This window comes from Ornithorhynchus anatinus, chromosome 1 (assembly GCF_004115215.2).
Source record: "Ornithorhynchus anatinus isolate Pmale09 chromosome 1, mOrnAna1.pri.v4, whole genome shotgun sequence".
Lineage (NCBI taxonomy): Eukaryota > Metazoa > Chordata > Mammalia > Monotremata > Ornithorhynchidae > Ornithorhynchus > Ornithorhynchus anatinus.
In genome coordinates, this window is record NC_041728.1 from 124,345,242 (window position 1) to 124,372,603 (window position 27,362).

General features: G+C 43.0%; 2 non-coding genes and 1 pseudogene across 2 annotated transcripts; 2 read left to right on the forward strand and 1 right to left on the reverse strand.

The window, feature by feature from the left end:
* Positions 1-8,899: 8,899 nt before the first annotated feature.
* On the forward strand, positions 8,900-9,051 carry LOC114816931 (annotated as a pseudogene).
* Positions 9,052-20,122: 11,071 nt separating this feature from the next.
* LOC114816873 lies at positions 20,123-20,260 on the forward strand. The gene has a single exon (XR_003764678.1). It is a non-coding gene; the product is annotated as a small nucleolar RNA SNORA7 (small nucleolar RNA).
* A 736-nt stretch (positions 20,261-20,996) lies between these two features.
* LOC114816055 lies at positions 20,997-21,134 on the reverse strand. The gene has a single exon (XR_003763831.1). It is a non-coding gene; the product is annotated as a small nucleolar RNA SNORA7 (small nucleolar RNA).
* Between the last annotated feature and the right edge of the window lie 6,228 nt (positions 21,135-27,362).

Below are 27,362 nucleotides of genomic sequence, written 5' to 3' on the forward strand. Positions count from 1 at the left end.
CTATTTAACTCTGCATGCACTGCTGATGATTTCAGCAAACGTAGTTGGAACTGGTCCTTTATGGATAGGAGGATGAGAGGATGATTTTTTTAAAGTATGTCGCATCTGACTAACTTTGCTTCTCTTAGCTATAAATGACAATTCTGAACTTTTTGATTGGGTATTTTTTTAAATGATGTAAAATGAATCAAATCACTTAGATGATATTCCTAAAATTGAATTTTATTGATAGTCCTATTGTGCAGATGAGATCATTCATTTACAGAGGGAAAATAGTTACTGTTGAACAGTAGACCTGGTTTTAAAAATCAGTTTTTCTTCCTCCATGTTCAGAAGCAGGAAAAAACATTGATTGCATGGAGATATTATTACTAAGGTACCCATTGTGGAAAATTTTTTTTCAACAGATTAAAAAAAATAGACATTTTCCAGAAAAAAAGTAATCAAAGTATCGTTTTTATTGTTTTAGTTTGTTTAATCAGAGCAGATAGAAATAATATTCCTTGTGACATATAAATAAAAAATGATGAAAAAAACTGTAAGATATCTAAAAACAGATTTCAGAACCCAGAAATATTTCTATCCCAGTAGATACCTGCTCAGAAATTAGCAAGTTCTGTGAAGAAAATCTAAAGTAAAATACATTTTTTAAAAATTGGAATTTTGTTATGCTTTATTTCAGTTTGAATGGCACAATATATATTTAGCTACATATATTATATGTTCTGTTTTAAACATATTTCAAATATTTTTATGATAGTCACAGTATATTTTATATACAGTGTTATGCATGATGTATTTTATTTATCATAATCTATACTAAATATTCAACAATCTACACTGCATATTAAATCCATTTTAAACCCACACTGTCTATTGTTTCATCATACTTTGTTACTTTATACTTTATATCCTGTGAATTGTTCCCTTTCTAGCAATGACAACTCATAGTTCAACTTGGCTGACACTTCACTAATTGAACATAAACATCAGGTGTATTTCCATTATTCTAGTTCTTATAAAAGAAAAAAAACAGACATTGAAGGTCAAATTTGGTTCTCAAACATTGTTCCATTTTCATGTTCTATTTTACTAGCAAACCCATGGAAAGATCACTGCCTGGGAGTCATAGGACCTGAATTCTAATCCTGCCTTTGCCACTTGCCTAATGTATGTCCTTGAGCATGTCACTTAATTTTCTATGTCTTAGTTTCCTCATCACTAAAATGGGGATCAAATACTTGTTTTTCCATTCCTTTTAGTCCTTCGTGCATATGGGGCACACAGCTACTGTCCTGTTTATCGTGTATCTATCACAGACTTAGTATAGTACTTGAACTGTACTAAACACACACTGCTATTATCATTATTATTAACAATGATAATAATAATGATAATAAGCCTACTTTTCACTCTAATGAAAGGGATATTTGTAACTGGGGATATTTTTTTCTTCTGTCATTCCAAATAAACTCAGTTTGCCTTATCAAATGATCAGGTACATAGCATAGTTTCCTAGCCCATGTCTCCCGATTGACCCAGGAGAATGGTTGATAGATAGCTGAAGAACTTTTGAGGAACTTTTGAGCAACAGTTTGAGGAACTTCCTCTTTCAAAGTCAGGTTGGCTGGACTCTGGGGGCTGCCCTGGGGACTCGCAGGCTACTAGTGGGATAGAGGGCAAAGGATAAAATGATCCAATCTGTGTGCCAATGTTAGGATTGGGCCCCTAAATAGGATTAGTGGCATGTGTCTCTATTAGTTCCTATCTTAATGAACCACCTTCTCCTGCTCCTAACATTAGCTGGGTGCTAAACCTCAGGTTTATCTCACATAGTAACTACTGAAAAAACAATTTTAGAAGACAAACCGATTGTCTGGAGTGGTCCTGATGTGACATCTTCCCCTTCTACGTTGGGTTATTTTAAGTTAGTCTCTGTCTTTCCTAGCTTCCATTTCCAAGCTGATGGTTCCTTGGCTTTCCTTCAGAAATTGGATACCCTGCACACTTCATTTGTTGTACTATCATATGTGGATGCTGTTCCTTGATGCAGCTGCCCTCAACTACTACCCACTGTCCAGTAGTGACCACGACCATCACCCTGGGGCAAATGGCAACCCCAATTTGAACCAGATTCATAATTCTAGCCAAAATGGGCTGATTCATGATTTAAAGTGGTTCATGCAATTCCTTTTTCTTATAGCCAAAGACCTGTGACTCCTGCTGACAGCAACTTGGAGACTCACTGATAAGTCTGTGTTCCCCATCACACACTGCAACTTCTTGATAGAGGTGGAGCATACTGTGAAGGAAAATGGAATGAGGGTCTGAGAAGCCAAATGAAAATATTTTAGAACTCCTTGGGATAAATGGATGTGTAAATTTGGTGGCTTACAGAAACAGAAACGCCAAGATTATGGTGGCCACAGTTAATTTTTTTTTAGGTGTTCATGATTTGGATAACTTAAATGTGTGAAGAATTGCCTTTCCCTTCACAAACAGGAGAATGTATAATCTATATTTTATCATGCAGAAAGGATGTGACCTATTATCTGCAGGAGTAGAACCCTCTAATCTTTTCCAGTGGTACAAATCCAAGAGTAGCAAAAATAATCGTGATATTTGTTCATTCATTCATTCATTCATTCATTCATTCAATCGTATTTATTGAGTGCTTTCTATGAGCAGAGCACTGTACTAAGTGATTGGAATGCACAATTCAGCAATAGATAGAGACAATCCCTGCCCAACATTGGTTTCAAAGTCTAAATGGGAGAGACAGACAACAAAACAAAACAAGTAGTCAGGTGTCAATACCATCAAGATAAATAGAATCATAGATATATACACATCATTAACAAATAAATATAGTAATAAATAATATATATAAATATGCACAAGTGCTGTGGAGAGGGGAAGGGGGAAGAGCAGAGGGAGGGAGTAGGGGGAATGGGGAGGGGAGAGCGGCAGAGGGAAAGGGAGGGCTCAGTCTGGAAAGGTCTCCTGGAGAAGGTGAGCTCTCAGTAAGGCTAAGAAGAAGGGAAGAGAGTTAGTTTGGCAGATGTGAGGAGGGAGGGCATTACAAGTCAGTGGTAGGACGTGGGTCAAGGGTTGACGGCAGGACAGGTGAGAACGAGGGACCATGAGGAGGTTAGCGGCAGAGGAGTGGAGTGTATGGGGTGGGCTGTAAAAGGAGAGAAGGGAGGTGAGGAAGGATGGGACCAGGTGATGGAAAGCTTTGAAGCCAAGAGTGAGTTTTTGTTTCAATGTGAAGATTGATAGACCTTGAGACCTGGAGGTTTTTGAGAAGGGGAGTGACACGCCCAGAGCGTTTCTGTAGAAAGATAATATGGGCAGTGGATTGAAGAATAGACTGGAGCGGGGAGAGACAGGAGGAAGGGAGATCAGAGCAGAGGTTGATGCAATAATCCATTTGGGATATTATGAGAGCTTGTACCAGCAAGGTAGCAGTTTGGATGGAGAGGAAAGGGCGGATCTTGGTGATGTTGTGAAGGTGAGAACGGCAGGTTTTGGTAACGGATTGGATGTGTGGGGTGAATGGAAGAGTGGAGTCAAGGATGACACCAAGACTGTGGGCCTGTGAGACTGGAAGGATGGTAGTGCTGTCCACAGTGACAGGGAAGTCAGGAAGAGGCCAGGGTTTGGGAGGGAAGATAAGGAGCTCAGTCTCGGACATGTTGAGTTTTAGGTGTCGGGCAGACTTCCAGGCGGAGATGTCCTGAAGGCAGGAGGAGATAGGAGCCTAGAGGGAGGGGGAGAGAGCAGGGGAGGAGATGTAGATTTGGGTGTCATCTGTGTAGAGATGATAGTTGAAGCGAATGGTAGTGAATGAGTTCACCAAGGGAGTGAATATAGATGGAAAACAGAAGGGGGCCAAGAACTGACCCTTGAGGAACTCCTACAGTTACTGGATGAGAGGGGGAGGAGGAGCCCATGAAGGAGACAGAGAATGAATGGCCAGAGTGATAAGAGGAGAACCTGGAGAGGATGGCATCCGTGAATCCAAAGTTGGATAAAGTGTGGAGGTGAAAGTGGTGGTTGACAGTGTCAAAGGCAGCTGAACGGTCGAGGAGGTTTAGGATAGAGTAGGAGCCATTGGATTTGGCAAAAAGGAGGTCACTGGTGACCTTAGAGAGGTCAGTTTTGGTGGAGTAGAGGGGACAGAAGCCAGATTGGAGGGGGTCCAGAAGAAAACTGGAGTTGAGGAATTCAAGGTAGCGAGTATAAATGACTCGTTCTAGGATTTTGGAAACATTTACTTGTGCAAAGCACTTGGCTAAAAAGCTGGGATTGATAAAATATAAGCAGTTAGGACAAGATGCTGTCCCACATGGGGCTCATGGTCTAAGAGGAGGGAGAACAGGTATTTTATCATCATTTTACAGATGAGGTAACTGAGGCACAGATAAGTAACTTGCTCAAGGTCTCACAGCAGGCAAGTAGCTGAGTGGGTTAAGAATACAGGATCGCTGACACTCAGGGCCATAATCTTTCCACTAGGCCATGCTGCATCTCAACCAATGTTTAGAGATAAAGAAGAGCACAGTGAACTAGTGAGAAGCAGAGTGGCTCAGTGGAAAGAGCACGGGCTTGGGAGTCAAAGGTCATGGGTTCGAATCCCTGCTCTGCCACATGTCTGCTGTGTGACTGTGGGCGAGTCACTTAACTTCTCTGTGCCTCAGTTCCCTCATTTTGAAAATGGGGATGAAGATTGTGAGCTTCACGTGGGACAACCTGATTACCCAGTATCTATCCCAGCTCTTAGAACAGTGCTCTGCACATAGTAAATGCTTAACAAATACCAACAGTATTAACGGAAAGATCACGGGCCTGGGAATCAGATAATCGGGCTCTAATCCTGGCTCTCTGCTATTTGTCCGTTGGGTGATTTGGGGCAAGTCTCTTAATTTCTCTGTACCTAGATTTCCTTATCTGTAAAATGGAGATGAAAACTGTGAGCCACATGTGGGAAATGGATTGGGTACAACCTAATTTTCTATTTACCCCTGTTCTTAGTACAGTGACTGGCACATAGTAAGCACTTTACAAATACTGTAAGAAAATGGAGCAAAGCATTTGGCTTAGAGCTGGAAATGATATAAATATAAGTATAAGCAGATTGGACACAGTTGCTGTCCCACAGAGAGCTCATAGTCTAAGAGGAGGGAGAACAGGTATTTATTTTATCATGACCTTGCAGATGAGGTGAAAATGCACTAGGTGCAGGATCAATCACATTTATTTAGCTCTTACGGTGTGCAGAACACTGTATGAAGCCCTTGGGAGAGTACAAAATTGAGAAACAGCATTGCCTAGAGATAGATCATGGATCTGGGAGTCAGAAGGACTTGGGTTCTAATCCTGGCTCTACTATTTGTCTGCCATGTGACTTTGGACATAACACTTAACTTCTCTGTTCCTCAGTACCCTTGTCTGTAAAATGGAATTGACTGTGAGCCCTATGTGGGACAGGATCTGTGTCCAAACTGATTAACTTGTATCTACCCCAGAACGTAGACCAGTACTTAGCATATAGTAAGTGCTTAAAAAGTCCCATGATTATTAATATAAACAGAGCTGGTCGACATGTTCCTTGTCCATACTGAGTTTATAGTCTAGAGGTGCAACATAATCCTGTATTTGACTTAGGAACGCATGAAAACCTCTGTGAAAGCAGTTCTGGAATAATTCATCTCCAGGATAAAGAAATAAAACCAACAAAATTACATCTACCTTTATTTTTCAAAGAATCTCCTGAACCACTTCAATGTGGCTGAATTTGTTAATTGAACAAATGAATGAATAAATGAGTGTATTCATAATTTATGACATTCATGATATGGTGGTTGTCACTTTGGAAATATTTCAGTGTATGGCTTGTAATAAATGATAGTAAATATCAGTAAACAGTGTGGCCCAGGAAAGGGATTAAATTGCTCATCTAATTTAAAAACCTTTTTTTATTCCCTAGATTACAATCCCATGCCTCTCACACAATTAAAACACTAATTCAAGTTCATCCCACATTTACTGGAATGGAATAAGAAAGGTCATTTAACCTAGATGCAAGTCTTTTGTTGAAATTATAACTATCATTCTGAGGCTTCTGAGGATGCTTCTTAAATTGATTTTATAATTCTGTAAGTGACCCTTTATGAGTGATTTTAGAGAAAAATTGCTATTTTAAAAGCAGTAAATGGATTCTGTCTTCTCAGGTTTAGGTCAGGCCATTGACTACTAAATTTGAATGGTGGCTCGTCTTTTAAGAAAATGTTTAGAAAACTCTCTAAAATTTCTCCACCTTCACCTGTGACTGGGGTTGTTGCTGTTCCTCATTTCCAAGATCAGCTCAACTTCCACTTTGAAGGTCATCAGTCAGAACCAGTTGAAACTTTTATTTCCACAAAATGTCTTCTCTGTTTATGTGCTATGATTTGCCTAAAATCACAGAGACTGGTTATACTAAATGATAGCCTCTTTTTTAAAAATAATAGGTTTTTGGGGAAGTGTTTATTTATTTTCCCCAAACTGGAAAACTCAAAAGAAAGGGTAGGAAAGAAATTCTGGGGTCAGAACTACCAAGGAACAAGTGACTTGTTTTAGAAAAATGCCTTACCTCATTATTTCCTCTCATTGGAGTGAGTCAACAGACCAGATTTCAAGGAAAGCTGGAAAGACAGACGGCTCCAGAACATGTGGGTGTTCAGGTCCGTTGGGGAAACTGAGAGCACACTAGATCTGGTTCAGCTTAGAAGAAAATTTATCATGCATTAATAATACATTTATGGATTACAAGTTGAGCCCTTCTTTTGGGGAAATTCAGTTTTTGTTCTTGCCAGGGCCACAAACAAGAAATACCCAGGTACGATCATGCTAAATGCGACCCTCTGGGGTTGCCAATGATTGGAAGAGGAGCAATGAGTAGCATAGCCTGTTGGAAAGATCACAGGCCTGGTTATTAGAGGACCTGGGTTCTAATCCTGGATCTGCCATTTACCTCCGGAGTGGCCTTGGGCAAGTCACTTCACTTCTCTCTGCCTCAGTTCCTTCACCTGTAAAATGGGGATTTAAACTGTGAGCCTGATTTGGGACAGAGATTTTGTTCAACCTGATTATCTTGTACCTACCCCAGCACTTAATACAGTGCCTGGCACGCAGTAAGCATTTAACAAATGCCATTTAAAAATGAGCAAAAAAAATAATAGCAGTTTTACGGTAGTAGAAGAGGAAAGACTGAGCCAAGTGGGCTGGACATGCATGCTAATGAAATTTGACCTTTGTTGAAAATTCAAAAATGAAGTGTTTTTTGAGACCCAAACATTTGCTCAGCTCTCTTCACACATTCCTCTTCATTCTTTCATCCCAGAATTCCCAGGTCCTACTGCCACAGGCAGAGTGAAATATTGAAAGATGAACTCTGGCTGAGAGAGTTTTGGCTTTGGAGGAGTAGCAAAAACTTGTTTACATGAGGTTTCTGGCCCACCTTTGCAGATTTAGGTGGTTTGGAAGATGGTGATAAGTGTTGGTTAATGCTCCAACCTCACATGCACCTGACGTTACCAGGGGAATCGTATCTCACTAATTGGTTGGAGGAGTTTGACAGGTCAAATAAGCCTGGGGGTGAATTTACTGAAATTCTCAAAAATCTTTTGACACAATTCCACACCAAAGGAATTCCTCAAATTGAATTAATGTGGGATTGAAGGGAATGTTCTGTCATGGTTAGAAAACTGGCAAAGAGACAGGAAACAAAGAATGGGGATAAACAACCACTTTTCTGGTTGGGGAAGTATCCAGAAAGGGATTAATCCTAAAAAGGTCTTCATGTACATTTTCACACGTTTAGCTAAAATGGTGCGCTGGGAAGAAATCTATAAATTGGCTGATAACACCCAGCTCTTCTGGGTGATGTACTGCCTGGCGGTTTTCTGCTGTGCCTTGTGGAAACCTCCCCCCCCCCCACCTCCTCTACAGTCTGTGTCCTGGCTCTCTCCCACTGACAGTGAGTTCCTTACCATCTTCTCCAAAAGATGTTGCAGACTTTCTCATTCCCCCATGCTCCCAGGGAAAGGTGGAGGATTAGGCCTACTCCTTTTCCTTCAGTTCAAGTGACTTGTTATAGAGAAGCAGCGTGGCTCAGTGGAAAGAGCCCGGGCTTTGGAGTCAGAGGTCATGGGTTCGAATTCTGGCTCTGCCACTTGTCAGCTATGTGACTGTGGGCAAGTCACTTCACTTCTCTGTGTCTCAGTTATCTCATCTGTAAAATGGGAATTAACTGTGAGCCTCACGTGGGACAACCTGATTACCCTTTATCTACCCCAGTGTTTAGAATAGTGCTTGCACATAGTAAGCGCTTAACAAATACCAACATTATTATTGTTATGTCACCTTGGCCAAGTCATTTGTTCTTCTCTGAGCTTCATTCTCCTTATCTTTAGAATGGAGATAAGATATCTGCTCTCCCCACCAATTATCAATAATAGTAATTATCATTGTTATTGTTAATAAGCCATTATTATGTGTCAAGCTCTGAGGTAAATACAGGAAAATCAGGTTGAACACGGTCCTGGACCCCATGAGGCTCACAATTTCAAGAGGAGGGAGAAGAGACAGTAAATCCCCATTTTAAAGGTGGGGAAACTGAAGCACAGATAAGTTAAGTGACTTGCCCACCATCCCACAGCAGAGCCTGGTTATTTCTCTTCCAAACCTGTGCTCTTTCCACTAGGCCACGCTGCTTTGTCCAATTAGACTGTGAGCCTCTGTGGAATACTTATCTGACAGGAGAGACATCAGGATCACATAAGTGGTTTTCCCAGGTTGATGCTCATCTATACATAATAGAAGATCAATAAATATTATTGGTTGAGTGCTTAGTATAATTCCTGGCCCAAAGTAAATGCTTAACAAATACCAAAATTATTATTATCCATTTCACGCCGGAGGTGCTGACCCCTGCAACGTTCTCTAATGCAGGAAACTTGACTGCATAATTTGTGGTAGTGGGGGACTATGTTCCCTGTCTCCCCTGATATTGTTTTTGTCTTGTCTTCTGCTGTTAAGTCATCTCTGACCCATAGTGACTCTATGGTCACATCACTCCCAGAACCCCCCACCTCCATCTGCAATCCTTCAGGCAGTGTATCTATGGAGTTTTCTTGGTAAAAAAAATGGAAGGGGCTTACCATTGTCTTCTTCCATGCAATAAATCTGAGTCTTAACCCTCGACTCTCTCCCATGCTACTGCTGCCCAGCCAGGTGAGTTTTGACTTGTAGCAGATGGTTTTCCACTCGCTAACCACTGCCCAAACTAGTAATGGAATGGGTAGGCCTCTGCTTGACTCTCCCTCTTATAGCCGAGACTGGTAGAACACTGAAACTCTCCAGGTGGGTCCTGAAAGGAGGATATTATGTTTAGAAGATAAGAATTTATTCTTTGAGTTTCCGGTGGTGAATTTTTAGGGGAGGGTGATTAGTCAGGGAGTTGCCTTTCTGTTCGTTTTTGTATGGTTCTCTAACTCCAAGTTGAGGCTATTTTGTGAAACTGTTCTCTTTATTTAGACTGTCAGCCTCTTGTAGCACCAGGACTTTTGTCAAACCTGAAGAGCTTGTTTCTACCCCAGCACTTTAGAATGGCGTTTGACACATAGTAAGCACTGAATAAATACAATAATAATAATAGGGACTCTCTCTATTCTGATTATATCTTCTGCAATGTTCAACACTGGACTTTGGTATATAGGAAGTTCTTAATACCTATTACTATTATTTTTAACAGGTGACAATAATAATGATAGTAATAATTGTGGTATTTAAGACTTACTACATGCCATTCACTGTATTAAACACTGAGGTGGATACAAACAAATTAGGTTGGACACAGTTCCTGTCTCACATGAGACTCACAGTCTTAATCCCCTTTTTACAGATGAGGTAACTGAGGCACAGAGAATGAAGTGACTTGCCCAAGGTCTCACAGCAGACAAGTGGCAGAGCCAGTCTTGGAACCCAGTTCCTTTTGACTTCCAGGCCCATGCTCTATCCATTAAGCATTTTAAATTACAACACAAAGTTGTCCAGGGAGAGTCTGGAAGAACTTATGCCTCTAGTGGGCTACTTAGAGGAACGATGTCGGGATGTTGAGGATGTTAGTGGGCACATCTTTAGCCATGATTTGGCATCATTTCTACTTTTCCTCCAAGCATCTCTTAATACTTCTATTGATTGGAGACAGAATAGTGAGCCAGATAGACATCATTACCTAATATGGAATTTTATATCATTTTCCGATATTCAACTATATGTGTACTGTATTTTAAATTTTTTTCTCTATCACTATCTCCTTAAGATATTGCTAGTAGCCAGTTGAAACAACTTACTAGGAGACTGTTTAAAGAACCAAAGCTGACACTACTGGCATGAATTGAATTGTCAAATTACACAGTCACTTTCACTCAGACAGTAGTATTTGTTGGTCTCCTACTATGTATTTCATTCATTCATTCAATAGTATTTATTGAGGGCTTATTATGTACAGGTCACTGTACTAAGTGCTTGGAATGTACAATTCGACAACAGATAGAGACAATCTCTGCCCAATAACAGGCTCACAGTCTAAATGATAATAATGGCATTTGTTAAGCGCTTACTATGTGCCAAGCACTGTTCTAAGCACTAGGGTAGATAGAAGGTAACCAGGTTGTCCCACATGGGTCTCACAGTCTTAATTCCTATTTTACAGATGAGGTAACTGAGGCCCAGAGAAATGAAGTGACTCGCCCAAAGTCACACAGTTGACAAGTGGCTGAGGCGGAATTAGAACCCACAACCTCTGACTCCCAAGCCCGTGCTCTTTCCACTAAGCCAAGCTGCTTCTCCGAGCACTATACTAAGCACTAGGGAGAATAGAGTAGAGATAGAACATATGATCCCTGCTGATAAATAATTTACATTAAATTAAATGTAAACAAAAAACAAAAAAGAAGGAGATTTGCTCAAGTGGTAGAGTACATAAATTGATATGTACAAACAAATGAAGGGGTATTGATTGTGAAAGTGCTGAGGTGATAGGGACCTGGGGAAGATGTGACCTTGGAAGAAAAATAATAATCTGGGAAAGCCTCATGTAGGTGGGGGAGATTGCAGATGACCTTTGTAGATGGTTAAAGTTGTGGTCCAGAGGATTTGACTTCTAGAGAAACAGTGTGCCTAATGGGTAGAGCCTGGGCTTGGGAGTCAGAAGGACTTGGTTTTATTCCCAGCTCTGCCACTTGTCTGCTGTGTGACCTTGGGCAAGTCACTTCACTTCTCTGGGCCTCAGTTACCACATCTGTAAAATGGGGATTAAGATGGTGAGCCCCATGAGAGAGGGGTACAGTGTCCAACATGATTAGCTTTATCTACCGCAGTGCTTAGTACAGTGCCTGGCATATAAAAAGCACATAAAAACTACCATAATAACAACATAACAAGAGATGTGAGTTTCAGGTAAGGGGAAGGGTGTGAGCCAGGGGACAGAAGTAGAGGAGTTTAGAATGAGGCACAATGAAGAGTTGAAATTAGGAGGAACTAAGAGTAAGAACTGGGTTTTAGTGGGACAAGAGCATGAAAGTGAGTGAAGGAGAGAGCTGATCAAGTAAAAGTAAGTGGGCAGGAATATCTGTTTGATGAGTAATTATTGAAGGTTTCTGAGGAGTGAAGAGACTTGTGGGGAATGATAGTTATAAAAAGATCTGAAGAGCAAAGTGAAGTATAGACTGACAGGAGGCTGGAGGCAGGAAGTTCAGTCACTCAATCAATTATTTTTGATTGAGGAACAGTGCGGCCTAGGGAAAAAACTTGGACCTGGGAGTCAGAGGACTGGTTCTAATCCTGATTCTGCCACTTGCCTGCTGAGTGACCTTGGGCAAGTCACTTAAGTTTTCTGCACCTCAATTTCCTCATCTGTAAAATGGGGATTTAATCCCTGTTCTCCTTCCCACTTAGACTGTGAGTCCCATGCGGGACAGGGACTTTGTCCAGTGTGATTACCTTGTATCTACCACAATACTTAGAACAGTGCTTGTTACATAATAAATACTTAAAAAAGACCATAATAATAATAATAATTTTAATTGTTATCATTATTTATTGAGCACTGACTTTGTGCAGGTAGAGTACCATAGAATCAGTATACACAATCCTCTCTCTCAAGGAGTTTATAATTCAGTGGAGACAGACATTAAAATAACTTACCAGCAGGGCAAGAACTGAGTATGGAGATATGTACATAAGTGCTATACTAAGCTCTTACTGTGTGCCCCTGAGCAATGGAATGAGTTGAAAGCACATGAAAGCGTGAAAGCTAATTGGTGCTTGTCAGATTGATTACCTTCCAGGCCAAGTTTGTGGGCTACCCACTTGGCTTGCTGATTCCCAGCATAGACCAGTAGGCAGTGAGCCAGGAAGTTCCACAGCACCCCTCGGGACCAGTGGAATGTGTTAGAATTAACACTTTTCAGAGTCCAGTAAATTGTTCTGCAGAAATGCATAGGAAGGCAGAGTTTCCCCAAATGGTTTTCTTTTGGTTTATTCCTAGTCATTTAATCTTGGGCCTATTGAACAGCAACTGTCTGATGGCACATTCATTCATTCATTCAATCATATTTATCGGTGCTTACTGTGTGCAGAGCACTGTAGTGTTAAGAATATAGTGAGATTCCTCTAGAGCTCAATGTCAATGGGCTGAGAAAGGAAAACTTCCTGGTAAAGTATGTTTTTTGAGAAGATTTTTCTAGTGGAAAATTCCTCTCGGTTTTTGAAGCTGACTGGGGCTAATCCTCAGCTTGGAAACATTTCATTTTGGAGAGGAGTGCACATGCAGTCAGGAGTGGATACTAGTCCCGCCCAGGTGTCTGCTCTGGGAATGAGGACATCAGTGCATCTACCTGATTCTTAGAGAGTCTCTGAGAGTTGGATACTCCCTTCACCCTGGCCTCTCAGGACACCTCAGGCATGTCTGGTTGGTTGGGAGGACTGCATGAGTTTACATCCTTGAAGAGGCCAGATCCCCCTCTCAGGTCGCCCACCTATCTCTGGCCTCCTAAGTCTATCCACAGGGCTGCTCTCATGCCTCACATCTTCTAGCCTGGAAGGCGGTTATCACTTTCAGGATTCAGCATCTTGAGTTTATCTTGGAGCTGTGGCACTTTAAATCCTGGAGAGCAAGCGAGGGAACTCGGCAGCAGCAACAGCGGCACAGAAATCAGCTGCAGCTGCTGTCAATTCGTGTTTGGCCCTGAGCCAAAGGAGGCACACACAGGAGAATACTAAATCCTGGCCAAGCACCATGCCTGCACGGGCAGAACCCAAAGGGTTCATTCCGGTCCCAAATTCTCATAACAACTTTCACTGTTTCCTAATTCCCTTCTGGTTAAAAGGAGAAGAAATAGCAGGGTTTGAGATTTTTGGACAGCAACATCATTTTGGCCTCAAACCCACTCCGCCGTTATAGAGACAAAACATCGCAAGGAGGAATATTCTAAGCAGAGTATACCATGCTAGTCATCTCTCTCATCTCAATCCATCACTGGTAATTATTGAGTGCTTACTTTATGTAGAGCACTGTACTAAGCAATCTGAAGAGTATAAGACAATGGAGTTGGTAGATGTGATCCCTGTCCACAAGGAGTTTACAGTCTATAGGGGGAGACTAGGGAGAGGGGAAATTGGAGTATAAAAATATTTACATAAATGTGGAGGGGCTGAGATGAATATCAAAGTGCTCAAGGGGTACACAGACCAGCACACAGTTGACTCAAAAGAAAGGGCAAATAGGGAAATAATGAGCTTAGTCTGGGTAGGACCTCTGGAGGAGATATGATTTTAGGAGGGTTTTGAAGATGGGAGAGTGGTGGTAGGTCAGATATGAAGGGGAAGGGAGTTCCAGGCTTGAGAGGCAATGCTGGCAAGAGGTCAGAGGCAGCATAGATGAGACTGAGGTATGGAAAGTTGGTTGGGGTAAGAGGGATGGAGTGTGTGGTTTGGGTCGCAGTAAGTGATTAGTGAGGTTAGGTAGGAGAGTTGACTGTCTAAAATGATAAGGAGTTTCAGTTTGATGTGGAGGTGGGATGGGCAACAGTTGGAAGATGGAGGGAGATGTAGACTGATCAGTTTTTCAGAAAAATGATCTGGGCAGAAGACTGAAAGAGGGACTGGAGAGGAGAGAGACAGGATGCAAAGATGTCAGTGGGGAGGCTGATGCAGTAATCAAGATGGGAAATAATGAGTGCATACCTGTTTGTCCACCTACTTAGACTGTGAGGACCATGTGAGACAGGAACTGGGTCCAACCTGATTAACTTCTAACTACCCCAGGGCTAAGAACAGTGTTTGACACATAGTAAATCCTTAACAAATACCATGATGATAATAATGATGGGGAAATAGCGTGGCTCAGTGGAAAGAGCCTGGGCTTCAGAGTCAGGGGTCATGGGTTCGACTCCCTGCTCTGCCACTTGTCAGCTGTGTGACTGTGGGCAAGTCACTTAACTTCTCTGTGCCTGTTACCTCATCTGTAAAATGGGGATTAACTGTGAGCCTTACGTGGGACAACCTGATTACCCTGTATCTACCCCATTGCTTAGAACAGTGCTCTGCACATAGTAAGTGCTTAACAAATACCAACATTATTATTAATAATCAGTATGGTAGCAGTTTGAATGGAGAGAAAGGGTGGACTCCAGAGATGTTGTGAAGGAAAAACCAAAATAATTTTGTGACAGTGTGTGAGTTGAATGAAAGAGATGGGTTGAAGATAAAGTTGAGACAATGGGCTTGTGGGACAGGGAGGATGGTGGAGCTGTCTGTAGTAATAGGAATGTTATAGAGAGGACAGGTTTTGGGTGGGAGGATGAAGAGTTCTGTTTTGGACTTGCTTTATTTGAGGTGTCAGCTGGAAATACAGAACTGCAGAGAAGGTAAGACATCAGGACTGGAGATGTCAATTTGGGTATCATTTGCATAGCGATTGTAGTTGAAGCCATGGAAGGGAATGAGTTCTCTGAGAGAGTGGGTATAGATGGAGAACAGAAGGAGATCCAGACCTGAACCTTGAGGCACCTCTGCAGTTAGAGGGTGGGAGGTAAAGGAGGAACCTGCAGAAAAGAGACGGAGAATGAACAGCCAGAGAGATAGACTGAAAATCAGGGAGGACAATGCCCATGAAGATGAAGATAGATAAGGTTTACTGGAGAGAGCGATGGTCCACAATGACAAAGAGTATAGGATGGAGTAGTGGTCATTTGAGTTGGCAAGACCTTACAGAGGACTGTTTCTGTGGACTGGAGGGAGTGGAAATTAGATTGCAGAGGATCAAGGGAAGCATTAGGGGGGAGAAAGTTGAGGTGGGAAGTGAAGGCAATTGGCTCAGGGAATTTGGCAAAGAATGGTAGGAGAGAAATAGGGTGATAACTGGAGGGAGTCGTGGAGTCAAAGGAAGTGTATTTTTAGGATGGGGAAACACAGACATGCTTTAAAGCATTAGAGAATGTGAATTGGAAATTGAGCTGGTCAGGGAGGGAAGGAGAGAAGGCACCATTGCTTTGATTAGATGAGAAGATTAGGTTCAGAAGTACAGGTGCACACAGCTGACACAATAAATATTACTGATTGGTTCTTACGAATGGAATAGTTAAATATGGACCTTCCTAAGGGCTTCCTGCCCCAAGATTTTATACCATTTAACATTTAAGAAAGGAAGTGAAGGAATTATAAAACTACAGACAATTGAATTGGGTTGCTAAATGCCATAATAGGCAAAATGATTACATAAAAATGGAATTTGATTAGGTGAGCAGGAACATTTCCACCCATTATATAAAAGAATGGTAGGATCTTTATTGACCTTACGGTGATAAGGCTATGAAACTTGGGATTATAATTCTCTGTTCAGATACCTTGTTTCATTTCTGCTTTGGAAAGAAGATATTCATCTGTGAAATGAGAATAGATTTAGCTTCATGTGTCTAGTTATTTCTAAAAGGCTTATTCATCAAAGAATACTCCTGCTCAACTGGGACAGAGTTGGAAGATGTAAGGCATCATCAGGCAAAAGGTAAGTCATTTCATCATCATCATTATCATCATCATCATCATTATTCATTCATTCAGTCATATTTATTGAGCACTTACTGTGTGCAGAGCACTGTACTAAGTCCTTGGAATGTACAGTTCAGCAACAGATGAGACAATCTTTGCCCAACAATGGGCTCACAGTCTAAAAGGGGGTGACTGCCAGCAAAACAAAACAAGTAGGCAATCATCATCATCAGTATCAATTATCATCATCAATATTTATTCAGTATCCATTGTACACAGTGTTCTGTACAAGGCTTTTGAGTGCCTGGTGTTTATTTTATTTTCCCTCATACTTTCTTTGTAACTATAACTGCCTGGATCTAATATGTAAATGATATAATTTTATACACAGCAACAAAATTTACTGTGTGTGGACTAACCCAATAGCCCTGAGGATAGTAGGCTTTGAAAATGCAGATGCTTTTGGACTCCTATCTCGGTGCTGAGAGGAGCTTTTTTCCATTATCTGGCAAAAAATATACTTAATCTTTCGAGTATAGCAATATTTCATCTCAGCACTGAAAAATTATGCTTAGTTTGCTTCTCTGCCTAGTGTCTTCCTTCTCTATATAAAGCTGGAATATCTCTTTTATAAAGAAGTCAGCATAAAAATCATAATAGGGGAAAAGAGAAGTGTGGCTGTTTTTGGAGCTTAGGGAGAGCACATCCCCAGTGAGAGAGATCTGCTGCTAATTGCCAGTAGTGTAAGGTAGTGCTCTGAAGCCAAAGAACCTCAGCACACAAAACAAAACAAAAAACACCCACGTCTGGAACATACTGTTATGATTGCTCCATTTCCCAAATCCTAAATGCTCTGAAGCCAAAAAATAAAAAGCCTAGCCATCCAGCAGGGCTTGTGTTGATTCACATGGTTGGAGGCAACAGATCCAAGCTAGAGGAGATTGTTATAGTGCACAGTGTTCTGGCAAAGGCCCTCTTCAAGTTTGTTTATTTTGTGGGTTAAAAATGATTCTTTAGAGGAGCATTATGTCAGAGAAGGATGGCAGCATGCACACACATATACATATGCAAACACCCCCTCACCCCTTTCTCTTTTATAATTCCACTCATTTCCTAGCTCTCATTCCCCTGTGCGATTGTTTTCGGCTTCCTCCTTCGTGCACCTTCCTAAGGCAGAGAGGATTACTTTAAATTCCCATTCCTCATGTCTTAAACCTGCAATCTGTGAAGTGAAATCGATGGAAGACTGTCTTCAACAGGGGCATTTCTGGGGCCTAACAAATGACAGAGAGAAGCCAACATTTCCTGAATTTCCACAGGCAAGAGGGCAGGAGAGTTGAAGCAATTATTTGGATACCCCTGGGGAGAAACAGGTTTCTGAGGGGCTTAGTGATTCAAATCATTCATCTATGCTGAGCAAATTCAGTGGACAGTTCTTCCATATTCCACTTTGCTGTATAGACCCACTGGCACTGTTTATTGCTTGCTAAATTATTTGCAGCTGTGCAAGTGCATTTGACGGTGAATCTATCCAGTCCATTCCCAAGCGGTCTCTTTTGTATGCATGGAACGGTGTCTCTTCCCTTGTCTAAGCACATTCCTGTTATTCTCCTCTTCTAATTCCTGGGCCCACCTCCTCTGGGAAGCTTTTCAGGATTCACCTTTCCTTTGCCCCACCAGCCAGTTACTTACTCTGATAATCACTACTTATCTAAGTGTCTAGAAGAGTACTATGCACCCTGAAGACTTATTGATGAACTTATTGATGATAATAGACTGGGCTTATGCAGGTCCAGTATGTAGAAAGTTCCCTACTTTTCAGGGGTTTTGCCAATAAAATGCATTACTTTATCAGTTTTAACCATAGACATCCACCATCTCCTTCCTGAAGTTTGAATGTCTAGATATTTTGGAACTTAAAATTGGTGTTGAAAATTAGAAGCAGCTTGACTTATTGGATAGAGCATAGGCCTGGGAGTCAGAAGGATCTGGCTTGTCATCCCGACTCCTCCACCTGTCTGCTGTGTGACCTTGGGCAAGCCACTTAACTCCTCTGTGCCTCAGTTATCTCATCTGTAAAATGAAGATTTATACCGTTTGTCCCCTGTGGGACATGGACTGCATCCAACCTGATTAGCTGATTACCCTTGCTCTTAGCTCAGTGTCTGGCGCATAGTAAGTGCTTAACAAATAACATTTAAAAAAAACTAATCTGTGTCTAGGATGAGATGCATGATATTCTGTCCAAGGTCTTGGTAATTTAGTTAGGAACTGTAAAATCAACTTCAACATATAAAATTGCCTCTTGCCTTTCCATCTTGAGCACAGCGCAGAGGGAACAGGGATTTTAGGGGAGGAGGAGGGAACAGGCTTCGGAAAGCTAGTAAGTCAAAAACTCACCATTTATATACAGCCTTTTCATCCCTGACTGGAAACACTCAGGGCTTATCAGAGACCTGAGATGCACAAGCCTGAGGGTACAGTTCAGAAAACTGTGGGACCCACCCTCCCCATCTCTCCCATGGAGAGGGCATGTGTGTCCATCACAGTATTGAAACCCGATGGGGACAAGCCAGTTGAAAACCAGATTGTCTTGTCCAAAGTCAGATAACTGACCCAATTCAGAGCAGGTTAAGAGGCATTAGGCAATAAGAACATTAACCCAGTCCATGGTCCATTGGAGGACTCCCTGACCACTGGTTTGGGTAGCTGCTGCCTATCCCGGCTCCGCCACTTGCCAGCTGTGTGACTTTGGGCAAGTCACTTAACTTCTCTGTGCCTTAGTTACCTCATCTGTAAAATGGGGATTAAAACTGTGAGCCCCACGTGGGACAACCTGATTACCTTGTATCCCCCAGCACTTAGAACAGTGCTTTGCACATAGTAAGCGCTTAACAAATACCACCATTTTTACCGCTTTTGGGATGGGAACACAGATGTAAAGGAAAGGACCTGTGAATGATGGCAAAATCTGATTGTAAATATTTAGACCCAAAGTAGAGATGGAACCATCTCTACCAGAACCAAAGGGCACTGGATAAGGAGTAAGAAGTCTATTCCCGTAATTTGTTTTTTTAGGAAATTTTACTTCAGAATCCCAAAGGACTACATTTCCTAGATTACTCTAGGCCACTGTAACTTCCTAAGAGGAAGTAGAGCTGACCTCCCTTTTCTCTCTCTTTTTTTCCTTTTCTTTCTCTTTCTTTCTATTTCTCTTTTTCTATCTCTATCTGACTTTTTCTTTCTCCTTCCTTGTCCCGTGTCTCTCCTGCCCCTCCCCCCTACATCACCCATTCCACTTGTTTACTTATTCTATCTTCTCCTTATGTTAATTGTAAATATTTAAGTCCAAGCACATGGTTTTTACTAAACAAGGAGAGCTTGTTTAGTAACCGAAATGTCAGAAACTGGATCTAGCACCTCCCTCCCTTTTGTTTGTTTTCTCTTTGTAGTAAACTTAGGTTCCTGTCTCTATGACTTCCATTGGTCATTAGAAAATGTCTGGAGCAACTACAAATTTTCTCATGCTTCCTCCCATACCCTCCCTACTTTCTGATCAAGTTGCCTTACAACTATCTGTATTATAGTTATTGTTCTGAGGTGTAAAACTATGATATGGGAGATTGTGAAGAACGTTCTAACATTTAAGGTCCACCGTGGACAGGGAACATGTCTACCAACTCTTCCAAATGTTTAGTACCGTGTTCTGCACACAATAAGCACTCAATAAATTTGACTGATTGAAACCCCAAATCTATAAGTGAGGATACTGTGGAAAGGAGTTATTAAATTCGACTTGGGGACCCCAGGTTTCAGTCAATGAATGGTATTAGTCAGTGGAATTTACTGACTGTATGCAGAGTACTGTGTTAAGTGCTTGGGAGAGTACAACAGAGTTAGGAGACACTTTTCCTGCCCGCAATGAGCTTAGAGTCTAGAACTTCCTGTTCTTGTCTCCCCTTCTAGACTGTAAACTTGTTTTGGGCAGGGAATGTGTTATATTGTTGTTTGTACTCTCCCAAGCCCCCTCTCAGAGTCACACCTGGAGAGTTTCTAGTACTCTACCTGTTTTGGCTACAGGAGGGAGAGTCAGGCAGAGGCATACCCATTCCATTCCTAGCTTGGCCAGTGGCTAGAGAGTGGAAGGCAACCTGCTACAAGTCAAAACTCATCCATGCTAGGCAGCAGCGGCAAGGGAGAGATTGAGGGCAGAGACTCAAGTTTACTGCACGGAAGGAGGCAGTGGTAAAAACCACTTCATACTTTTACCAAGAAAATTCTATGGATACACTACCAGAATGATTGCAGATGGAGACCGTGTCGTTCTGGGAGAAATGCATCCGTGGTGTCGCAATGGGTCGGAAATGACTTGATGGCACAAGACAGGACTCTCCCAAGCATTTGGTATGGTGCCCTGCATACAGTAAGTGCCCAATAAAATACCATTTACTCCTTGATTGATTGAACTTCCAATCCCTAATCTGTGCCTTTTAGTTGCCTCTCCACACAATAAGTGCTTGATAAATACTATTGATTGATTGATTGAACATCATGGAGATGCATGGTATAAGTAAAACAGATTCAGTTTGTGAACCAATGAGGCACTGATGCTCTCTTGCTTGTCTCTCATTAGTTCCCAGTCCTAGGAGCTCCCAGTAAGCAATGTGTCTATTACTCTTGTCTCATCTTATGCTGTTGAGTCATCACTGACCCATAGCAACTCCATGGACACATTTGTCCCAGAACCCCCATCTCCATCTGCAATAGTTCCGGTAGTGTAACCAAAGAGTTTTCTTGGTAAAAATTTTGAAGGTGTTTACCATTGCCTTCTTCCGTGCAGGAAAAGTTTCCACCCTCCACTCTTCCATGCCACTGCTGCCCAGCATGAGTAAGTTTTGACGTGTAGCAGATTGCCTTCCATTCTCTAGCCATTGCCCAAGCAAGGAATGGAATGGGTATGCCTCTGCCTGACTCTCCCTGCTGTAGTTGAGACTGGTAGAGTACCAGAAACTCTCCAGGTGCGGTCCTAAGAGAGTGCCTATCAATCAGTCACTGGTATTTATTGAGCGCTTACAAAGTATAGAGCACTCTACTAAGCACTTGGGAGAGGACAATACAACAGAACGAGCACCTGTCCTGTCTTGTGTTACCAGGACAGGAACACCTGTCCTGTCTCATGTTCCCAGGACAGGAACACATCTTCAACACCTTCCCTTCATCCAGGTAGGGAAATGAGATCAGGATTGCCATAAGCATCATGTCCTTGAGCAGTTCTCTGAGAGTCTTTTGTGGATAATACTCAACATTAAGTGGCAAAATGGATCACAAACAGCAAAGTGGTATTTGTTAAGAGCTTACTATGTTCCAGGCACTATACTAAGTGCTGGAGTGGATATAATTAAATTGGGTTGGATATGGTCCCTTGTCCTGCATGGGGCTCACAGTCTTAATCCTCATTTTACAGATGGGGTAATTGAGGTGCCAGAGAAGTAAGTGACTTGCCCAAGGTCACACAGCAGTCAAGCGACAGAGCTGGATTAGAACCCATGACCTTCTGACTCCCAGGCCTATGCTCTATCAGGTTTCTCATCCCAAACCTATATTCTCCTCAACACAATCAATCAGTCAGTCGATCGTAATTATTAAGCAGCGGAGAAGCAGCATGGCTTAGAGGAAAAAGCACAGGCTTGGGAGTCAAAGGACATGGGTTCTAATCCCAGCTCTGCCACCTGTCTGCTTTGTGACCTTGGGCAAGTCACTTCACTTCTCTGGGGCTCAGTTTTCTCATCTATAAAATGGGGATTAAGACTGTGAGCCCCACCTGGAACAACCTGATTACCTTGCATTTACCCCAGTGCTTAGAACAGTGCTTGACATATAGTAAGCACTTAACAAATACCATTATTCTTATTTTCTCATTATTGAGCACTTACTGTGTCCAGAGCACTGTACTAAGCACTAGGGACAGTACAATACAACAATATAACAGACAAATTATCTGTCCACAAAGAGTTTATAGTCTACAGCCCCACTGCCTGTGGGATCAGAATGCTTTTGGGTGGACCTGAGAGTGTCCTCAATAGAACTGGATCCTCACAGCTACAGAATTCAAGCCCAAACCCCATAGAGAGCAGTCCTCAACCCACTGATACTCTTGGGGCCACTGGGTTCAGGGCTCTGACTGGGTCAATACAGACCACTGGAGTCCTCTGCCTATAGACCAGACCTCTAGCAGAGCCCAAGGTGTTGTGTGATCCCAGCCCAGTCCAGAAACTGCAGAAGAGACATGGTGAGCTGATGGATTTTCATCAACTTGGAACATTACCGGGAAGCACAATGGCCTTGGGAAAGAGCCCATGCCTGAGAGTCAAAGGTTGAGGGTTCTAATCCCTGCTCTACAACTTGCCTGCTGGGTGACCTTGGGTAAGTCACCTGAACGCAGATCTACATCTCCGCCCCTGTCCTCTCCCCCTCCCTTCAGGCTCGCATCTCCTCCTGCCTCCGGGACGTCTCCACCTGGATGTCGGCCCGCCACCTAAAACTCAACATGAGCAAGACTGAGCTCCTCATCTTCCCTCCCAAACCCGGTCCTCTCCCTGACTTCTCTATCACCGTGGATGGCACAACCATCCTTCCTGTCCCGCAGGCCCGCAATCTCGGTGTCATCCTTGACTCGTCTCTCTCGTTCACCCCACACATCCTATCCGTTACCGAGACCTGCCAGTTTCACCTCTACAATATCGCCAAGATCTGCCCTTTCCTCTCCACCCAAATGGCTACCTTACTGCTACAGGCTCTCGTTATATCCTGGCTAGACTACTGTGTCAGCCTTCTCTCTGACCTCCCTTCCTCCTCTCTCGCCCCGCTCCGGTCTATTCTTCACTCCGCTGCCCGGCTCATCTTCCTGCAGAAACGATCTGGGCATGTCACTCCCCTTCTTAAACAACTCCAGTGGTTGCCTATCAACCTCCGCTCCAAACAAAAACTCCTCACTCTAGGCTTCAAGGCTCTCCATCACCTTGCCCCTTCCTACCTCACCTCCCTTCTCTCTTTCTACCACCCACCCCGCACGCTCCGCTCCTCTGCCGCCCACCTCCTCACCATCCCTCGGTCTCGCCTATCCCGCCGTCGACCCCTGGGCCACGTCCTCCCACGGTCCTGGAACGCCCTCCTTCCTCACCTCCGCCAAACTGATTCTCTTCCCCTCTTCAAAACCCTACTTAAAACTCACCTCCTCCAAGAGGCCTTCCCAGACTGAGCTCCTCTTCTCCCTCTACTCCCTCTACCACCCCCCTTTACCTCTCCACAGCTAAACCCTCTTTTCCCCCTTTCCCTCTGCTCCTCCACCTCTCCCTTCCCATCCCCACAGCACTGTACTCGTCCGCTCAACTGTATATATTTCCATTACCCTATTTATTTTGTTAATGAATTGTACATTGCCTTGATTCTATTTAGTTGTCACTGTTTTTACGAGATGTTCTTCCCCTTGACTCTATTGCCATTGTTCTTGTCTGTCTGTCTCCCCCGATTAATAATGTTGGTATTTGTTAAGCACTTACTATGTGCCGAGCACTGTTCTAAGCGCTGGGGGAGATACAGGGTAATCAGGTTGTCCCACGAGAGGCTCACAGTTAATCCCCATTTTACAGATGGGGTAACTGAGGCACAGAGAAGTTAAGTGACTTGCCCACAGTCACACAGCTGACAAGTGGCAGAGCCGGGATTCGAACTCATGACCTCTGACTCCCAAGCCTGTGCTCTTTCCACTGAGCCACGAGACTGTAAGCCCATCAAACGGCAGGGACTGTCTCTATCTGTTGCCGACCCGTTCATTCCAAGCACTTAGTACAGTGCTCTGCACATAGTAAGCGCTCAATAAATACTATTGAATGAATGAATTTCTCCGAGCTTCAGTTTCCTTTCCTGTCAAATGAGGATTAAATTCCGGCTCTCCCTCCAACTAAGATGGTGAATACCAGATAGGGAAGGCATGTGTCTTACATGATTTTTTTGTATCTTCCCCAGTGCTTAGTACACTGCTTGGCACATAGCATACTCTTAGCAAATGCCATAATTATTCCTAACTCAATTACACTCTCTCAAGTGCTTATTACTGTTCTCTGCACACTTTAGGCACTCAGTGTTGCTGGCTGACTGATCCTTTGGGAATAATAACGATTATGGTATTTGTTAAGTGCTTACTATGTACCGAGCACTGTTCTAAGCGCTGGGGTGGATACAAGGTAATCAGGTTGTCTCACATGAGGCTCACAGTTTTAATTCCCATTTTACAGACGAGGTAACTGAGGCACAGAGAAGTTAAACAGCTTGCCCAAGGTCCCACAGCAAACAAGTGACAGAGCTGGGATTAGAATCCGTGTCCTCTGACTGCCAAGCCCCTGCTCTTTCCACTAAACCACACTGTGTCCTTGGGCGAAAATGTGTATCTTGGATCATCATCAGCAGGAGCAATTACAGTGCTCCATGGGAGGAGCTCTGTACACTTGGAAAGGAAATGTAGAGAACAGCCCCTACCATAAGGGACCTTTAATAATTGATTAATTAATTAATTCATTCATTCATTCAGTCATATTTATTGAGCGCTTGCTGTGTGCAGAGCACTGTACTAAATGCTTGGAAAGTGCAATTAAGCAACAGATAGAGACAATCCCTACCCAACAACAGGCTCACAGTCTCAAAGGGAGACTGTGAGCCCCACGTGGGACAACCTGATTACCTTGTATCTACCCCAGTGCTTAGAACAGTGCTTGGCGCATAGTAAGTGCTTAACAAATACCATCACTCATTATTATTATTATTATTATTATTATTATGAGAGTGAGTTTACAGGAGCTGATGCAGGGGGAGGGGAATGAGGGGTGGCCCTGGGACAGGATGTGGTAACTGAGGCACAGAGAAGTTAAGTGACTTACCCAAGGTCACACAGCAGGCAAGTGGCAGAGCCAGGATTTATTTATTCATTCAATTCATTCAATCATATTTATTGAGCACTTACTCTGTGCAGAGCACTGTACTAAGCGTTTGAAATGTACAAGTGATTAGAACCCATGACCTCTGGCTCCCAAGCCCATGCTCTTTCCATTAAGCCATGCTGCTTCTAATGGTACTGACAAGCAGACAGAAAATTTTAATTGCTTTCAATAGTGACTAACCTAGGGGATTAACACTATAAAATAAATTTTTGGCAGGGATGGGAACAGTACTCAAGGAGTCTTTTCTATTGAGGTTTCCTCCCAATCATTCTTGGAGTTTTGAAGCCATTTGCATTTTTTTTAGCATAAAGAACCATGATGCGCCAAGCTTTGGCATCTCTGGGTTATACCGGCTCTGGTTACTCAGAATAATTGGCTTAGGTGCAATAGCATGAGGAAAGGGCAGGCCTCGGAGCAGGGTGTTGTGCAGAACACTTCCTTCAGTGTCTGGTCCTTTCTCTTTCTCCTTCTTCCCATTTTTTCCCCTAATGGTGGTATTCATTCATTCATTCATTCAATAGTATTTTTTGAGCGCTTACTATGTGCAGAGCACTGTACTAAGTGCTTGGAATGTACAAATCGGTAACAGATAGAGACAGTCCCTGCCCTTTGACGGGCTTACAGTCTAATCAGGGGAGACAGGTAGACAATAACAATAGCAATAAATAGAATCAAGGGGATGAACATCTCATTAAAACAATAGCAAATAAATAGAATCAAGGTGATGTACATCTCATTCACAAAATAATATAATCAAGGTGATGTACATTTCATTAACAAAATAAATAGGGTAATGAAAATATATACAATTGAGTGGACGAGTACAGTGCTGAGAGGAGGGTAAGGGAGAGGGGGAGGAGCAGAGGGAAACGGGGGGAAAGAGGGTTTAGCTGAGGAGAGGTGAAAGAGGGGGTAGAGGGGGAGCAGAGGGAGCAGAGGGAAAAGGGGGAGCTCAGTCTGGGAAGGCCTTGTGGAGGAGGTGAGCTCTAAGTAAGGTTTTGAAGAGGGGAAGAGAGTTAGTTTGGCACAGGTGAGCAGGGAGGGAATTCCAGGACTGCTGGAGGACGTGCCTCAGGGCTCGATGGCGGGATAGGCGAGAACGGGGGACAGTGAGGAGGTGGGCGGCAGAGGAGCGGAGCGTGCAGGGTGGGCAGTAGAAAGAGAGAAGGGAGGAGAGGTGGGAGGGGGCAAGGAGATGGAAACCCTTGAAGCCTATCCCCTGAGTCTTCCACTGCTCCCCCTACATCCCAGCCCTGGAGCCCACTTTGTGGATGAGATGCTTCCCTATCCTCACACCACCTGGACTCCCATCAGCCCCTGCCCCAGCCCAGGAAGGACTTGACCTTGGGGGTCAGGGAAAATATCTCTATCTCACCTGTATACTCCTTGCAGCGTGGCTCAGGGGAAAGAGCCCAGGCTTGGGAGTCAGATGTCATGGGTTCGAATCCCAGCTCTGTCACGTCAGCTGTGTGATTGTGGGCAAGTCACTTAACTTCTCTGTGCCTCAGTTACCTCATCTGTAAAAATGGGGATTAAAAACTGTGAGCCCCAAGTGGGACAATCTGATTACCCTGTGTCTACCCCAGCGCTTAGAACAGTGCTTTGCACATAGTAAGCTCTTAACAAATACCAACATTATTATTATTATTACTTCTGAGCTCTTAGTACAGTGGGTTGCATATTGTAAGCACTAAATAAACATTACTACTATTATTGCCACTGCAACACAACAATTAAACTGTACCTCTTGAATGCAGGGAGCACATCTTGATCTTTCTTTCAACTCCCACAAGCCCCTACCCAAATTGGGTGCTCAGTAAGTACCACTGACTGATCCAAATCCCCCTGCCCTTCCCTTCCTTGCCCTGCCTTGCCTTGATTGTTATGCCACAAATTACCTCATTTCTCCGAGAGATTATGTCTGAGTTTCAAGTACCCTGGATGGTGGTGAGGTCTGTCATATTCTTTCCCTGCAGAATGGATTGCATTGCAAAGAAGAGGCAGCATAGCCTAGTGGAAAGATCCCGGGCCGGGGAGTCTGAGGACCTGGATTCTAAACTTGGCGCTGCCGCTGACCTATGTGACCTTGGGCAAATCACTTAACTTCTCTATGTTTGCCCATCTATAAAATGGGCAATCAATGTCTGTTTACTCTCCTACTAAGACCGTGAGCCCCTTGTGGGACAGGAACTGAGTGCAACCTGATTAACTTATATCTACCCCAGCGCTTAGAATCATGCTAGACACATAGTAAGTGCTTAACAGATAGAA